Source organism: Acinonyx jubatus, chromosome A2 (assembly GCF_027475565.1).
Source record: "Acinonyx jubatus isolate Ajub_Pintada_27869175 chromosome A2, VMU_Ajub_asm_v1.0, whole genome shotgun sequence".
Lineage (NCBI taxonomy): Eukaryota > Metazoa > Chordata > Mammalia > Carnivora > Felidae > Acinonyx > Acinonyx jubatus.
The window spans coordinates 14280215-14293882 of record NC_069383.1 but is presented as its reverse complement, the minus strand read 5'-3'; the positions used below and the strand labels follow the sequence as shown (position 1 = coordinate 14293882).

The following is a 13668-nucleotide window of genomic DNA, read 5'->3' as shown; positions in this document are numbered from 1 at the left end:
CCCTTCCCAGGACACCTGCCTTCCTCTGCTCCCGATGGACTCACCAAGGCCCCCCTCTCTCTTAGTTTTTCCCTGAACACATACCACTGGAAGGACCCTTGCTCCTCCAGCAACGACGCCAGTCATGACGCTGTCCCACTGTGTCATCTGTCCTGCTTCCTCTCACCGATCCCTGCTGGGCCAGGGGACCCTTAGCTATTGTCCCCTTCCCTCTGATTCGGCCAACTCCTTTTCAAAAGTTTCTTCTCAGGTAGAGTCGGCTCAGGTCATGATCTCACTGTTGTGGGATGGGGCCGCGTGTAGGGCTCCTTGCTGGGCAGGGAGCCTGCTTGGGATTCTCTTTCCCTCTCCCTCTGCCTCTCCCTAACTCGTGCTCGCGTGCTCTCTCTCAAAAAAAAAAAAAAAAAAAATGTTTTTTAAGAACATTATTTTGGGGGCGCCTGGGTGGCTCAGTCAGTTAAGCGGCCAACTTCGGCTCAGGTCATGATCTCGTGGTCTGTGAGGTCGAGCCCCGCGTCGGGCTCTGGGCTGACAGCTCAGAGCCTGGAGCCTGTTTCAGATTCTGTGTCTCCCTCTCTCTGCCCCTCCCCTGTTCATGCTCTGTCTCTCCCTGTCTCAAAAATAAATAAAACGTTAAAAAAAATTTTTTTAAATAAAAAAAGAACAATTACTTTGTAAAATCAAAAAAACCCCACTTTTTAAAAAAAGTAAATGATTTGGTAAATAATGTCAAAGTCAAGTTACCATTTCCATGTCATTAACACACACGCACACGCACACACACACACACATTCCATTTTAACTCCAGGGCATCAAAGCACCCAGCTGAGGTCTGAACGGCATGTTTTTGCTAACGTGTTTTTGCTAACGTCTCCAGTTGGGAAGGAAGGACCGATCAGGTCCGGAGCAAATCTCTGTGGGAAAACTTCAGTATAGTTTGTCTTGGAGCAACTTGTTCTGGAGTCCAATTCCCAATACCATTTAGAGACAGCTCTCACCAGGGAAAAACAAAACCCTGAATGCTTCTGAAAGAACGCATCAAGGTCTACTGCCTACGACTGCTGTAGAACTTGCTATCACGATAGAACTTTCATGCTTATTCTTCGTAATGGCGACAGTCATCCAAAAAATCAATAACTTTTCACTGTGCAGTTACTGTGTGCCAGGCACTGTTGTGCTTTGTGGGTTTCGACTTGTTTGATTCACCCAATTAGCTTTTAGCGGAGGAGGTGCTCAAGAAGGAAAGCTCTAGAGGCACCTGAGTGGCTCAGTTGGTTGAGCGCCCTACTTGGGCTCAGGTCATGATCTCGCAGTTCATGAGTTCGAGCCCTACATGGGGCTCACTACGCTCAGAGCAGACCGCGCTTCAGGTCCTCTGTCCCTTCCTCTCCCTCTCCCTCTGCCCCTCCCCCACTCATGCTCTCTCTCAAAAATAAATAGCACATTTAAAAAAAAAAGGAAGAGTGGGGCCTGAGTGGCTCAGTTGGTTAAGTGTCCAGCTTCAGTTCACGTCATTACCTGGGGGTTCCTGGGTTCGAGACCCGCGACCGGCTCTGTGCTGACAGCTCAGAGCCCGGAGCCTGCTTCACATTCTGTGTCTCCCTCTCTCTCTGCCCCTTCCCTGCTTGCACTCTTTCTACAATATATAAACATTAAAAAAAAAAATTTTTTTTTTAAGAAGAAAGGGTCTCAGACAGCTAGGATTTCAATTCCCCATCTATAAAGTGGGGGATAATACTCGCGTGGGAGAGAGTAGTTGTGAGGAATAAATGAAATAATGTAGATAAAGCACTTGGGCCCAAGGTTTTCCACTGTAATTTCACAGGCATCAAGAATTGAATGATACATTTGAAAAATATGAACAGCATTAATTTAAAAAAAAACAGCAGGAAATGGAAAATTTTAAGATTCTAGAGTATTTCAGTCTGCCCTTCAATATGTCCGTCCTGCTGGAGGTGAACTTGGGGGTGGCGTTTGATCTATGGGTCCCCAGGAGCCAGTCTCTGCTAAGCCTGGCGTCATTCCACATCAAAGGAGACAAGGAGAAGTCAGAGGAACCGAAATGCTGCCCACACTTCAAAGGGAGTTCCTCTTCCGGAAGTTGTTACAGCCTTTCAAGGAGGGTAAAACAGCGGTGCAGCTGGGGGGGGAGGGGGGGGACTCTCAGCGAGGTACAGCGACATCCAGCTGGCTTCCACGCTGGGACGCGGAACTTTCCGGGGTCCAAGCAGCACAGCGGGGAATGAAGATGTCGCTGTGTATACAGACCGTCGGCCCCTCTGCCTTCCTCCTTCCCAGCACACTGAGGGGCAATCGGCAAGCTCCATCTCGGAGTGGACCATCAGCGACGGCCAGTCCCCTGCAGGCGGTGCCCCGCTCTGTGCTCTGTCAAGTCCACAGCTCTGATTCCTGGGCTTCCGCCGAGAGGCTAACACATTGGATGGCTGCGTTTCAAAGTCACAACCAGAAATAAAACGCTCCCTATTCTCGGGGCGGAGACGGCGGGGATGCAGGGAAGTGAGGGAGCGAGGCGGGGGTGGGGAGGGTGGTAGTGAAGAAGGGGCCTAAAATGATCTGCTGTCTCCTGAACAGGTGCTCTGGGCCCAGCATTTGAAGGCCCCCTCTCGCCGGCCCCCCGCCCTCCTGCCTAGGGCCCTCGGCTAAGCTGGCGGTGGACAACAGGCCCTTCTGCACCCGTCCGTAGCTCACTTTCTAGTGACAGAGAGGGACAGAAACGGGCTGAGAGGGCTTGGGGAATTTCCCGGCGCTCCCCTAACAGGTTAGGGAGGTGGTCGAGCTGCGGGCGGACCCTCTGGTGGGCCCTGGGGTACTCCCTCGGCACGCAGTACTCCCCCGCCCCCTGCGATCCCCACCCCATCGACCCTTAGGCATCCCCCTTACCCCCTGCGCGTTCACAGCCTCTCAACACCCCACTGACCGCCACCCCCCGGCCTCTCGCACCGCCCAGCGCCCCCCCATCCGAGCATACTCCCGACCCCCGCGCGGTCCCACCTCCACCCCCCTGCGCACCCCCCTCGCGGGCGCAGCCCGCGTTGTCTCGGGACCCACCCCCCTCCCGCCCCGAAAACCCGGCGGAGCCCGCGCGGGGCGGGGGCCGGATGCGGAGACGTGCCGCACGTGCGCCGCGCGGGGATTGGCAGCTCGGGCCCCGCCTGCGCCCCCGCGCCCCCGCCGAGCTGCGGAGGCCCGGGCTGGTGAAGGGGCGCCCCGAGCCGCGGCGGCTGCAGCCGGTCCGGAGCGCTGGGGGCTGCCCGGGCGCGCGGGGCCGGGCTGCGGGGTGCGGGGTGCGGGGTGCGCGGCCCGGAGCGGCGGGGGAACAATGACAGCGGGATGGGAAGTGGGAGGGGGGTTGGAGCAGCCTCCGGAAAGCGCCGCCAACTGCACGGGTGCTCTCTTGCCCGGCGCGGCTAAAACGGGCTTGCTCAGAGGGGCCGGAGCTGCTGTTTTGCCGAGTGAAAATACTTTCTGTAAGTGATGAAAAATTTTCCACTTTATTCGGTTGTTGGCTGGGGCCCAGTGCATTGAAGTCCCAGAGTTCTTCGGGGAGGAGCCAGGAGGTTTACTGCATCCTCCGACCTGTGTTTCGCGGGGAGAAGAGTTAAGAAGCCTGAGCATTCTAACGCAGCTGGCGGAGCTTGAGACAGTGACAAAGGCAGAGCTCGTGTGCATGGCCCGGGGACTGATGCCCCGCCTCTGAGCCGGGGACCAGAAATGTGTCCATTAAGGGACTGGTAATGGCTGGGTTTAGCCTGGGACGGTTCCCCCAAGGAGGCGATTTGAGAGGAGGCTGTCAGGGGGCGTGGAGGGCGCTCCCACCGGCCACCTGGGGACAGGAGGCAGCAAAGGCGCCACCAGCCCTCAGAGATTCCCGGGGCTGTGAACTGCGCAGGGCCTGTGGCTCCCGGTCCCAGCTACAGTCAGCCAATAAAAGATACACGCACGGGACCCCTTCCCTCCCCCCCCCCCCCCCGCCCCCGGAGCCAATGGAAACCTACGCGCCTGCGGAGGAATTGCCACCCGCCTGCGGAGGAAACATTTTCAGACACCTGAAATGAAAGCCAAGAGGCTTCCCTTGGGGGTTGCCTTTCCAGGAGCCCAGGACAGGTGTGTATGAAGGACCAAAATACCAGGAGCGTGTTCAATTAGTCATTCTTTTGGATCAGAGCGCCTGCTGCTTGTAAAGCCACACAGGCCATTACAAACTGTGAGGGGGCGAAGAGCAAAGGCAAGAGGGCAGAGGGGAAGAAACGTGCTTCCTGCCCTGAGCATCTCAGAGGGGCCTTTCCCCCTGTTGTATGTCCTGCATCATGTTCCCTGCTGTAAAGGTTAGCGTCTTGTATTTGTGTAATGCTTTACAGTTTCAAACTGTATGATTTATCTGGTAATCACTGTAACCTATAAGACAGGCATTATTATTCATGTGTAACCAGCAGAGGAAGTGATGCTCGGATTAGATAAACCCTACACCCAAAGTGATACTGCCGTTAGTGATGGCTGTGGGACTAGTACTCAGTGTTGTGGCTGCAAATCCAGGGCTCTTTAAATACATCAAAGGAAGGAAACCAGGCCTGCTTTATGATTCTGGCGCCCAGGACACACCCAACAATTCGAATGAAATCCAGAAGGACTAGGTTAATTTCTTAGTCATTGCTCCTTCAGATCGTCCCCTTGCACCACAGGTGAGCTCCAGTATTATACACCTGTGTGTGAAGAAGGGGTTCCATTGACTCGCTGCCAGGAAAGCCAGTCCTGGAGGTAAGAACAGAACGGGGGGATGAACACGGGTCACCAGCTGTGGCTCCCTTCCTTATCCACACTTAATAGTGCCTGAGAATGAGCAGAAGGACAGCTCCATTCACGAGAGCCCAAAAGGGAAGGAAAACCACTGATGGTAGGAAAATGCTGTGTTGTGTGTAAGACCTTGGAGGAATATAGGGTAGGGAACTGAGAATGGGTGGGAACTTTTTTTCACTAAAATAAAATGAAAGAGTCAGGACTCTAAACCGAGATAAGGTCAGTGGCTTACATTTACATGACTTCTATTCTGATCAATGGACCATGTTTGCTTCACTGCTTTACTCTCTAGACGTGCACTGTTCCTACAGTAGCCACTAGCCGTGTGTGGATGCTGAGCCCTGAAATGTGGCTAGTCCAAATCGAAATGTGCTGTCCATGTAAGAGTCACACTGGATTTGAAAGACTTGGGAAAAGTAACAGCTTACTGACACCTTTAACACTGATTATGCCTTAAGAGAATATTGGGGATCCACTGAATTAAAATCAAATACATTATTAAAATTAATTTCATCTGTGTTTTACTTGTTTTCATGTGGCTCCTAGAAAATTTTAAATTGCATACATGGTTTGTGGGGGCTGAGAACGTTCTTGATCTGGGTGACAGAGATTTATGTATATGTGCGTAGGTGTTCATTTCATCCAACTGTGCCCTTAAACCTTGTGTACTGTACTGCTATATGTTAATAAAAATCCGTTTAAAAAATGTAAAAAGAAACTAACAGTGGGTTCCTGTTGCATTTAGAGCAAAAGCGAAGCTCCTCTCCTGGGCCGCCAGACCTGGCCTGCTCCTCTCCCTCGCTGGATACCATTCTCCCCATGGCTCACTGACCTTTCCACTTCTCCAGTGTGCCTAGCTCATACCCATCTTGGGATATTTGCATTTGCATTTTCCTCTGCTTGGAAGGTTTTTCGTCCAGATCTTCTTTGCTCCCATTCATATCTCAGCTCAAACATCACCTCCTTCTTCCTTGACCATCTATATTGGTTAAGATGTTTTGGTCAAAAGGAACAAGAAACCTAAATCGGCTTAAACATTGAAGGGAGTTTATTGGCTGTAGAACTAAGTCCAGAAGCAAATCAGGCTCCAGCCAGGGTATAGTCAGGATTTTTCTGTGATTCTCTGGGTGCTCCCCTCAACAGGTCACCTTTATCCTCACGCTCAATATGGCTCATGCAGCAATATGGCTGCAAGCAATCCCTGGCCTCACATCTATATCCAACCTCATCCAGAAAGAGAGATTCTTGTCCTCCAACACTCAGGAAAGTCCTGGACTTCACCTAACCAGTCCCTTAGCCCAGGAGAATCCCACACACTAACTGGTGTAACCCTGAACCAGTCAGTGCTCAAAGGACCCTAATTAGTAGGCTTAGGCGGTGAAAGCCCCATGCCACCACCCAAATCTCAAGGCTACGATGTGTTTGAGACATTTGGATGGGTGCTGGGAAAGCAGCTGATGTGTCACTAGACCACCCTACCACCTTGAGTCACTGTCTAAACCAGTACTTGGCAAACTTTTTCTGTCATGAAAAAGAGTAGATAATGAGAGTTTGCATGCCTCCTAGAAGTTTGTATTGTTTTAGAATCCTTAAAAATATATAAATGATTCTTAGCCCATGGGCCTTACTAATTAGGCCAAGGGCCGGAGTTGACCCAAGGGCTGGATTTGCCAACCCTGATCTAGACCATCGTGATGCTTGTGATGTCTAAATTTACCTTGTTTATTTATTTCCCCTGACTATAATGTAAGCTCCATGAGAGCAGCAATCATGTCTGTCTTACTCACCACTGTCCTCTCAACACCTAAAACAGTGCTGCGCAGAGATGCTCAATAAATACTGGACGAACGATGAGAAGAACTTTATGTCAGAGTAGGAGGACCCAGTGCCTTGCTCTGACCTGGCTTTTTCTGCCCTCCCCTCTAGAGGACACAGCTGTCCCATCCTGGGCAGGACAGCCGCTGGTCCATGAGATGGCTTTATGCAAACTGAGAAAAGGAAATCGCTCTGACTGATGCAGCCTGGCACCCAAGGCCATGGTGAGGGGGCAAGGACTGGATTGTGTACAGCGGCCTCGGGGTAGAGTTCTGAGTCAGGGTTCTAAGATCTCACCTTCTTTTATTGTTCCCACACCTCTATGGCAAATCCTCTGGCTGTGCTCTGCTTGCTGCTTTGACTCTCTTCTCTTTCACCAACTCCCCATACCCTCTTGTTCCGGTTTTCAGCAAAATGACTGCAGTTTGCATGTACTGAAGTGAAATTCTCATTTGGTACCTGGAAGGGCATCCAAGCGTAACAGAATGTGGCATCGGGTCAGTACACGGTGGGGGAGGGATTTCTGTCCTGTGCGCTTACTAAAGCTCAAGAAAGACAGTGGGAACCTAGAAAAAGGGCCAGCCAAAGTCGTCAAGGAAATAGGGAAGCTACCATAAAAATACAGAGTAGTATGTTGAGGGTTCTTCCATCTGGGAAGATAGAAGCCAAGAAGGAATCACATCTGTTTGATCATGAATGTTAGGTGAGGCTGGTCATGAACGCATTCACCAAATCCTGAACTAGACCAGGGTGCCCTGCTTAAAGCTTGAGAGAATTCTATTTAGGAAGAATAAAAGAAAATCTGACTTCACTCCGTGGGTGGTAAGCTCATGGAACTCATTACCCCAAGCAGGCATCAGGTGGGAAATAAAAATGCCCAGTAACCAAGACTGCTGTTGACAGATTTTAATGACTTACAAGAGGAATGAGGATGCCTTGGGATATCAGGATGTGCTCTTAGAAGTGGCTGACAGGAAGCGTAACTTCACATTGCTTCCCTGCATATCCCCGGAAGGGACAGAGTTCCAAGCAGGAAAGATCATGAGTCATGGCCATAGGCCACCCATGTCTTGGGAGGTCTGGAAGATTCCCTTGCTCAGGGGAAGGGGGCCTCATGGATCAAAGAGTGACTTTCCCAACTTGGGTTCCTCTAGGCCAGCTACAATCTGTCACTGGGAATCTGGAAGTCATTAAGATAATAAAATGATGTTCGTGGAAACATTACATAAATGCCTACTCAGTGGAAACTCACCTGTTGTCATTGTAATAGCTAATGTATATTATGTGCCATGTGCTGCTATAAGTACTTATTTAATCCTTGTAACAATCCTGTAATATGGGTACTATCATATCATCATCCGATTTGACAGGTGGGGGAACTGATTCACAGAGAAATAACTTTTTCAAGGTCCCACAGCTAATAAGTGATCCAGGATTCAAACTCAGGCTAACTGTGGAGTATATAATTTCCCCCATGAAACCAGGGTTAAGGCCACCCCTACAATTCTACTGAGGAAGACACTGCTCAGCTCCAGTCAAGTGTTTCCATGAAGGAATGCAGGCCCATCGTGCCCATATAGATTTTTTTCAAGGAAAGTCATACGAGTCAACACTTGGTTCTGGATCGAACAAATCCAGCCAAGTCTAGCCTGAAGTCATCTGGCTCCTGACTTCTGCTCTGCCCGCACCATCTCTCCAGCAACATGTCTCACGGACAAGACGCTTGACCCAAGTTCCGAGGCATGTGCTCTGATTGGTGGGATAGACTCACGGGGCTGGGGTGCTTCTGTGACTGGGGGGTCTGTCCCCACTGGAACAGATTTTGTGTCCCTGCCACTCAGCAATGTCCAGTAATCTCTCTGCTCCCTTGCAGTTCCAGGACCCACTGGAAACTATGAATGCCATCACTGAAAGTACCATCAAAGGCTCTGAGGCAGAGAGGTTGGATGTGTGGGGAGATAGGCTCTCTGGCATAGAACTTGATTGTCCAGAATAAGCGCATAAACCACACAAAATGTCTAGAATCCAGGGCTACACCTTACATCTGGTGGGTTCTGAGAAAACTGGCAAAGCAGAGGCAGGGCAAGAACCCGTGGCATCTAGTGGAACCTTCACTCAGGGTCACCCCATAGGGTTGGGCAGGTTGCGCACTGCACCTCAAGTTGAACAAAGAGGACTGGGGGCCTTTTCCTAGTTTACACAAAGGCACTATCTATTTGTTAAACTGAGCACTCCTGAGGCTGTGTCTGCCCAGAGGAAGGACCTTTTCTAATTCATACCAAGTCTCCATATGTACCTGGGGGACCCTGAAGAAATTTGGGGTGCTGCTCTATAGCACAGAGCCTGATGCACTGCCACCTCAGGACAGGGCTCCGAGCTCAATGACAGGACTGAAGCTCAGCTTCAGTCCAGGATTTAGAGCTCTGGCTCCCCAGCTCCCTGTACCAGCCAGTGCTCCAGGAAGGAAGAAGAGGGAGGGCAACGAGGCCAGCCTGCAGCAGGACCAGGGTTCAGCTTCCTCATTCCATCCCCAGCGAGGAGAGCAAGGCCTACCCAGCCCCTGGGAGCAGGAAGTGAGAGAAAAGGCCACACCTGGGCACACGACCCTTTATTGCACAAGAGCCCCACCCCCCTCATAAAAGTGTCTGAAACAGCTTCCTGGATCCTGACCAAACAGATGACAGCAGCGACCTTGGGGGGGAGCCAGCAGAGGGGTGGAGACTTTCTCTCCCCTACAGAACACGGAACCAATCTCAGCTAATCCTCACAATTTCCCTGTTCACGGGTAAGGAAACTGAACCACGAGCGAAAGAAAGATAAGGAATTGGGTCAAGGTCACATAACTAGTAAGTTGCAGAAGTGGGCTTTGAACTTGAAGTGGATGCTGTGGCCTCTGTCCAGGTTCCCCTTCAGGGCTGATGACAGCTCACAGCCAGTCCCTCAGGAATAGCCCTGCCTGAAGGGAGCCACCCCACGTCCAACACTGGCCCCTTCCTGGGGCGGCCCCCATCCAACTCAGCCGTGCTGGGGTGGGGGTGGGGTACAAAAATCAAATCCCTTGCCTCGATTTGGGACAATTCCGAAGGGCCATCCTGGCTTCAGAGTTTTTGTTGCAACTGTCGCATGTCAACATATCCCTCTGCTTCCCTCACTTCTAAGAGCTGCTGCTGGGTGGCATGCTCCCCAATAAACTCTCTGCTTGCAAATCTCCTTCTTAGCATTGGCTTTGGGGACATCCCACCTAAGACCCCTGCGTTCCCCACCTTTATGAAACACTGCCTCCCACCTCAAGCTTGCCAGGATAGAAGAATCCAGAATTCCAGTAGGGAGGGTGAGGCAAACCAGCAATGAGCAACAGCAGGAAGCCACCATCACCCCTAGACTAGGACAGAAGATGGGACAGCGTTACCAGAGCCCAGGGGTCATCCAGCAGAAGCTGGGACCACAGTAGGTCACAGCAGGTCTGTCTGGGAGAAACAGAAACCCCCTACTGGAGACATCCTTGAAGTTTGGGAGTGTAAGACCCTGGCTCCTCCCTTCTCCTCCTTCAGTTTTAGGACTATAGACTACTTATAAGCACAGAGAGTGAATACCCAGGGTTAACTCTGCACCTATTTAGGTAATATTAAAAACTGAGAATGTTAAGTCAGTTTCAGGTCCCTTCTGAAAGGGAAACATTGCTGTGGAACGAGAGCATCATCAGCCTCAGCCCCGGCCCTGCACAGCCTGAATGTCCAGACTTTCCCTCCTGGATCTTTGATCCCTCCTGGATTGGGGGTGGGTAGCCCAAAACAGCCTGGAGAGCCAGGGGACTTTACAGCCAGAGGGTCCATCCTATGGAGGGGCCCCTAACTTTAGGAGTCCGTCACTCCAGGGCATTAAAGTCACCTCGGGGCTGTGAATGTCAGTCCAGAAGAGTGTGTGCATATGTACGGTGTCTCTCTCTGTGGTTCACAGACAGGCGGTATGTGCACATCTTTTCCAACGGAGAGGAGTCGTTGGCATCGGTAATAGATGGAATGTGAATATTGTATTGTGTGGAGGGACAGCTCCTCTGGCCTGTCCCCAGGGAAGGAAGACAAGATCCAGTGGAGAGGTGAGGACCAGGGAGCCCAGCCCAGCTCCCGGCTCCAAGGAGGCCGGCCCCGCCCTGGAGACAAGCTGCCATCTGTTTGTTTTCCAGTGGGCTGGAGACCTGGGCTGAAGGCACATCTGCTTCTGTTTATTCTTCCTCCTTATCTTAATGGGCCCCCACCCATCACTCCCTGTTACTCCTTGCCACCCACCTCACCACCGCTGGGACACTCTCTTGCTGCCCCAGGCAAAGACTCAGGGCTGGGGGTGGGGGGGCGGGGGAAGGACAAGCTGGAGACTTGGTGTCCTGGGTTAAGCGTCCTCACTAAACACCACCCCCCCCCACACACACACAAGTTCAGCTGGACTCTATGGTCAAAGTGGAAAAGGACAAAAGGAGTAAAAGGCCAAAGACTCTCCTCCCGAGAAGGAAAGCAGGAAACTGGTAGGTTGCCAGGGACAACCTTAGCTCTAAGAGAAATGTAATTACATTTAAATTTCAGGTTACACCTAGGCTAATAACTACAACTGGAAATTCCTGTGGGGAGGAGGAAGTTTTCTCTCGTTAAGAGATAATAGAGAGTTACTCGCCCTTGAACCCAGAACAGTCAGTTTCGTACAGGAAGAACTTCAGTCACAGAGGGCCCCTGCTAGCCAATAAGGCACCTTTGTGCAGATTAGAGAAAGGGGCCCCTTCCTCCAGGCGGCTGCCCTCTCACTTCCCAGCACCCTGGGACAGGGGAAAAGGGACAGTTACATAATCCTAGGAGCTCTCCCTTCCTCCCTCCCTTCGCTCTCCCTTCCTCCCTCCCTTCGCTCTCCCTTTCAATAACCTGGACAGCCTGAGCTCTGAATAGACCACCCCAGGAGCAGCGAAAACCACCGGTAGCTGTGAGGGAAGCTCGAAAGGCTTTGAACACTAAACTGGTCCAAAGTCCCTGCTCTATTTCATTCCGTGATAAGGCTTTGAGTTGAGCTGTAAGAAAGCTTTCTAATCATGTTCCAGGCCTGACCTGGGTTATGCTAAGTTGTGATTATTGGCAATTTAGAAATCATGAGAAAGGTACCAGATTTCTCAAGGATTTCCTTTTTCTTTTTTAATTTTAATTTTTAATTTAATTTTTTATTTCAGAGAGAGTGAGTGGGGGTGGAGGGGTAGAGGAAGGGAGAGGGAAAGAGAGAGAGAGAGAGAGAGAGAGAGAGAGAGAGAGAGAGACAGACCCAAGCAGGCTCCATGCTCAGCAAGGAGCCCTACAAGGGGTTTGATCCCACAACCCTGGGACCATGACCTGAGCCAAAATCAAGAGTCAGACACTCAACCGACTGAGCCACCTGGGTGCCCCATCAAGGATTTCCTTCTTTAAATTTTGCTTAATACCTGTCATCACCAAGCATGGTTTTTGCTTCTGTTTTTAAGTGTAGATATTATGAAGTTCCGTTCTTTTTAAGTAGTTCTCTTTTTTTTTTGGTAGCAAAATTGGCAATATAGCATGGTGGTTCCAAGCCTGGTTTTGGAATCAGAATGATCTAAATTCTAATTCTTTACTCCCCTAATTGCTAGCTGAGTGGCCCTGTACAATTTACTCAACTTCTCCACACCCCAGTTTTCTCATCTATAAAATGGGGATAAGTAAGAGTACTTACCATGAAGAATTGGCACATGAATTAAATGAGGTGATGCATGGAAAACAAAGTGCCGGGCACACAGCACCTAATAGCCATTAGCTATTCTTAAGCTTCTTTTAAATGGGTAGGGAAAGTGACACCTTACTTCTGGGTAACCGAGGAGGACAACCATGTTTTCTGTCTCTTAGAGAAATGGCTGATTCACTGTCTGGGGCAGAGAAAGTGAAACTGGGGCATCAACTTGTACCAAAAGACTAGGAAGTGTTCAAAAACATAGGAGATATAGAAGGGATTCTTACTGGCCAAATTTGGGACAATTAGAGCACCAAAATGAATAATGACTACAACTGGTAACATGATGAATAGAACAAACTCTATGTGTCCATAGTGATATTCAAAACAAGAGGGGAAGGAAGGGAAATAGCTAATAAAAATGGAAGGAATAATAGAATTGGATATCACTATTTTGCAGCCCCCAATAAAATAAGTGATTTATACAAAGTTTATCAATGGAGCCACTGGATAAAAGTTTACTAGACAGTAAGATATTCACTTTGCCACAGAGGACCCAAGTATTATCAAGGGGGAAATTTCTCTTTACAATAGAGAGATCTGGGAGTCAGTATCTTAACTGAGTAATGAAACAGAGCATCACCAATAGTACAACAATTATGCACCTTCTGATGTAATATAATCTTTTTTTAAGTTTATTTATTTTGAGAGAGAGCGTGGGAGGGGCAGCGAGAGAGAGAGAGAGAGAGAGAGAGAGGGAGAGAGAGAGGGAGAGAGAATCTCAAGCAGGTTCTGCACTGTCAGTGCGGATCCCAGTGTGGGGCTCGATCATGACCTGAGCTGAAATCAAGAGTCAGACACTCAACCAACTAAGCCACCCAGGTGCCTCTGATGTAATATAATCTGAAATACACAATACCACCTGTGAATTATTCCTGCCAAAGTAACTACCATGAATCTAACCAAGCCTCATGACTACATTCCAGCACATGAGAAAGATGGAGATAGAGGAACAAGAGAAATCAAGAAGATAAACTCACAATGTGCAACAGACCATAAGACAACTGACCGGTGACAAAGGCTCACTCCTTGACCGGACTTTAGTCAGGCTCCTTTGAATGTCTTTTGATTAGGACTTGAACTTGGTCCCCACTCTGTCTTGAGCCTGCCCAGCTAGTCTTAGCAAAGAATCTTGCTAAATCATCCCCCACCCTTGACATCTGATCACCCTTGACTTCGGATCAAGGTCTTCCGCCCAGCTTTGATGTCTAAGTCCCTGACCTGCCCTTAGCGAGTCATTTCAGGCCAGTGTAGCAAGAATCCCAC

The 13668-nt window shown here is 50.1% G+C and overlaps 1 long non-coding RNA gene across 1 annotated transcript; it reads left to right on the top strand.

The window, feature by feature from the left end:
* Positions 1-3818: 3818 nt before the first annotated feature.
* Positions 3819-12953, top strand: LOC113604177 (uncharacterized). Its single transcript, XR_008296584.1, has 7 exons — positions 3819-4776; positions 5108-5231; positions 6742-6854; positions 7041-7127; positions 7484-9415; positions 10588-10726; positions 12519-12953. It is a non-coding gene; the product is annotated as an uncharacterized LOC113604177 (long non-coding RNA).
* The last annotated feature ends 715 nt before the right edge of the window (positions 12954-13668 follow it).